Source organism: Octodon degus, unplaced genomic scaffold (assembly GCF_000260255.1).
Source record: "Octodon degus isolate 3935 unplaced genomic scaffold, OctDeg1.0 scaffold00146, whole genome shotgun sequence".
Taxonomy (NCBI): Eukaryota; Metazoa; Chordata; class Mammalia; order Rodentia; family Octodontidae; genus Octodon; species Octodon degus.
The window spans coordinates 5,370,689-5,375,257 of NW_004524722.1; the positions used below are offsets into that span (position 1 = coordinate 5,370,689).

The following is a 4,569-nucleotide window of genomic DNA, read 5'->3' on the forward strand; positions in this document are numbered from 1 at the left end:
TTTTGCAGACCACTAATACAGAATCCAACAGGTGAAAAATATAGAACTTTCTTTAGAAGACAGCAATGATCTGATAAGGATTTGGCAATGGAGTTAAGGTGGGGAAAATAAAAAGGATTGCAAAGCATACCCCCTATTCGAAGAAGCTAATTTTCCAGATTTTCCAAATTAAAAATTTTTAAAAAATGAAAAATGGAACAATTCAACATGAAGCTATGAAGCAGTTCAACAAAGTTCTTCCATTTTTCTCTGTAAAAAGTTTAGAGTTTGCAATTTTATCCTGGTATTTTAATGTGAAGGGCAGTTTCAGCCTGGACTTCCCCTTGCCCAGGATAATTTTTTGTTCTTCTTTTTGTTGTCATTGTCGTTCCTGTTCTAGGTTTCATCCTTTCCTCATGAATCTTTCTTTGTTCTTCAACAATTCTCAACCGTTCCTCAGCCAACTTGGCCTGCGCTTCCGCAATTTTTCTGTTATTTTCTTCCAGTATTCGCTCCAGCTCCTCAAGCTTTTCCGTTCTTCCTCCTCTCTGGCTTCCGGTGCTGCAAGCTCAGCTCAGCTCTGTCGCTCCAGTTCTTTGAGCAACTGCTCTTCCATGATGCGCTTGACTTCCTCCACCCTTCAAGATAACTTCACGCTCAATTTCAAACCTTTTCTCCAACTCTTCCTCTACCCTTTATGCCACCAACTCTTCCACTCTTCGTGCTGTTTCTTCCTCGAGGAGCTTCTCTTCCAGTTCCTGCAGCCCAATCTTTCGCAGGCGCTAGAACTCGGCCTTCTTCTCCGGCTCCTCGCCATTCTGCTTGGGGTCAAGGCTGCTGCGCTTGCTCACGGTGCGCGGAAGACGCCGGGGCTGGCAGGCAGGGACGAGGCGCGCTCCCGCTCCCTCACGCACCTGAGCCGCCGCCTCCGCGCGAGCTGGCTGGCCTCCCGGCCTGGGGAGGCCGGAAGAAGGAGCCTCCCGGGGCTGACCTTCTGCAGCTCCTCTAGGGCTGCCACCGCCGCGCAGGCCTCCTCCGACAGGAAGACCGCAAGGAGAGAGCTAGAACATCAGGAGAGCACCAGGCCCGTCAGTGATATTGTCCCTAGACCAGCCTCAGAGGATTTCACATGAAGGAGAGAGCAACATACCAAAATTAGAGAAAGAGCCAACCAAGAAAGAGAATTATAGGCTAGTCTCTCACATGAACATAGTGGCAAAAATCATCAATAAAATACTATCAAATAGAATACAGCAAATCATCAAGATTATATGCCACAACCAGGTAGGATTCACCCAAGGAATGGAGGGATGATTCAACAAAGGCAAATAAATGTAATACATTATATTATAGAGCCAAAAAAAAAAAACACATGATCATCTCAATTGATTCAGACAAGGCTTTTGAAAAAGTACCAACATTCACTCATAATCAAAGCCCTACAGAAAATTGGAATAGATGGCCTCTACCTCAATCTGGTAAAAGCCATCTATGACAAACCAACAGCCATCATAATTCTAAATGCAGAAAACCTAAAAGTTTTTGCTCTCAAATCAGGTACAAGACAAGGATGTCCTCTATCACCATTCCTATTCAATATAGTTCTGGAATTATTAACTAGAGCCATTAAACAGGAGAGAGAAATAAAAGGAATAAGAATAGGTAAAGAAGAAGTTAAACTATCATTATTTGCAGATGACATGATACTATGCTTGGAAGTAACTGTCTCCCTCCCCTCATCTAACTCAACAGTTAAAAATGTTCTAGGACTATAAAAAATTACTAAAGCCATAAGATTACCCTGACCTTGATTGCTTTACATACAAACATCCAAATTCCACAGCCAAGGCTGTTTGTTCTGTCAAACCCCAGAAAATTTAGTTCTTTCTCTCTCAGAACTTCACAGAATACACCCCTAATCTTATCTGCAAACCAGAATGTGGTTTTTCTGCTTGAAAAGACCAACCAAGCCTTGTTTCTCTGCTGGTTAGTGCCTCCCTGCGAGGAGTGTGGCTAATCAACCACTGGCCCGGCTAATAAATGACTCTACATTTTAGTCTGTTCTGCTCTTGACCTCTTATTTAGTGGGAACCCAGCACATCCACCAACTGAAACAACTACTTAGGTAAACTTATAGAAGTCTTCTAATATTTCTCTTTTTCCTTCTCTTTTGTCTCTCCTTCAAATTGTTCATCAGTTTTTATGATACATACCTAGACCATAGCCCAAATGTGCCTGCTTTTCTCCCACACAAAACCATAGTCATGGATTACTGTATTTTTCTGTTCATCCACTAAAACTCTATTCTCCTCAGAGAAATAAAACTGCAAATAGGCAAACATCCACTTGCTCACATGCATCCTTACTGGAAAACACTCTGATGTTCTCTTATTGCTCATAAAAATGAATATTCTTTAATATTCTCCAAAAGCCTGAAACGACCCAGCCAGTAACTCTGTCCGAGGATATTTAAGACAACAAATATCTTCACATTTTACATTATTCTTACTACCTTTTTATCTCAAAGCAAGTTTTATGGTTATCCATCTTGGAATCTTTTATCATTTTTTTTCTCTGCTAGAATCATTTAACCCAAGTTTTTCAAAAGAAACTTTTTCATCTTAGCTGGCAGTTCAAATTATACTGCTTCAAGGGGATTTTCCTAGCAGGCTGTTCTGTTTCTTCAACTTGCTCAACTAAACCACTCTCCTTGCAGTACCTGGATCTGGACTCATATACTCTCTATACACTCTCTACACACTGATGGTCCATTAATTGATTGGAAGTTCTAGATAAGACCCAAGTCACTTGTTATTTAGTGATGGCAAAATGATTTTTAGCATAAAATATGCACTGAAGTAGTTAAAAAATTAATTATTCTGTAAGTCAACAGTTGTACAATCAGAAATACATAAAATAGAATGCCAAAAGTAATATGTTAAAATGCTTATAAAAATATCTGTACGGGTCTGGAGAGATGGTTCAGTGGAATAAGTGCTTCCCTGGCAAGTGCAAGGGCCCGAGTTTAATCCCAGGTTCCCCCCCCAAAAAAAAAAATAGATTTTGGGGCCGAGGAGATGGTTCAGTAGAATAAGTGCTTCCCTGGCAAGCATAAGGGCCTGAGTTCAATCCCTGGTTCTGCCAAAAAAAAAAAAAATATCTGTACACATCTGACCCTTGTTGGTGCTACAAATCTTGCACCATAGTACTCACGGTTTCTATGATACATGAGTTAGGGGCTGCATTGAAAGTTTTACTGATTTCGGTACAGTGCAATGGATGATCCCTTCCATTCCCAGCCTGACTCCAACTGCAGACAAGGTCTCGGGGTTGATTTCTTTTAAATCCAACATTTTTGTGAATGAATGAATGAATGAATGAATGAATAAATGTGCTAAAAGTATAAAGCTAAGGGCCAGCCAGATAGCTCATTGGACTAAAGTGCCTACACAAGCAGGTGCAGGGATCGGGGTTTGACCCCAGTGTGCTGTGCCGGCCCTGCCCCCGAGCACAATGAGACAGCAATTGAGACTGGGCATGGTGATGCGCTCCTGTGATCCCAGCACTTGGTAGGCTGAAAACAGGAGGATTACTATGAGTCCAAGATGCAGGAGACCCTGTGCCAAATTAATTAATTAACTAATTAATTAAGTTTAAATCTTTTTCAGGTATCTTCAGCTTTAAAAAAATGCCACAACACAGCATATTTCCTCTTTACAAATATGAGAACAAAAAATGTTGGAAAAATTTGTTTCATGTCATTTGAGGAATAAAATGGGAGGAATCAGGAGAGGTTAGTGTTGAGCCTTAGAAAGTAAAACAGTCACATGTTTCAAGTGTATCAAATGTTCCCACATACATTTTGTTTAATGTCAGTTTCCTGACTCAAAATACTCTATTATAGTATCTCACAAGCACAACGTATGATATTTCAGGAAGTAGAAAAAATGCCTGGCAGAAAGTGCATGAAGAACAAGCTCAAATGAACTAGACTCCTTAGTTATAGATGGGTTGTGATGCTCTTTCCTTATACTTTATCTGGAATATTGTTAGGAGGCAAGTCTGTGATTAAATTAAACAAATAATTCTTTGAGGAAACACTTTTCTTACATTTTCTTATTAAAAATGACCTATATGTATAGGCATCTTTGTCTTTTTTTCTTTCCTAGCTTTTTGGAAATCATCCCTTATAATTGCTTGCAGCTTTTCTGAGTTTGGGCAATGACCAGCTGCTCTTACTCAACTAAAAGGCATAAAGGAAGTTCACTGTCTGGAAGTCAGTTTCTTTACATGATATTGAATAAAAACACTTTTGCCAGAAGAGTCTGGCTTTCCTTGTTCTTTCAGCATAATTACCACGCATGGATATCCTGAAATGTCCAATAAATTGTGCAGTCACCCTTCGAAGGTCAGTCCCCTGAAGATCATTACACCACGCCAGCAGGGGTCGGAAGTAGTCCACTGAAGTTTTTTTCACTTTTCTTTCAGGATCAACAAAGTGGATCTCTGGTATAAATAAGGCCTAGCCCCTTGGGTCCGGGCTTGACTGAAGAGATAAGAAACCCCTATTAGGCTATTCCAAAGAGCTGG

At 40.5% G+C, this 4,569-nt stretch overlaps 1 pseudogene; it reads right to left on the reverse strand.

Annotated features, from left to right (window-relative positions):
* Positions 1-202: 202 nt before the first annotated feature.
* Positions 203-2,526, reverse strand: LOC101563592 (annotated as a pseudogene).
* Positions 2,527-4,569: the final 2,043 nt, after the last annotated feature.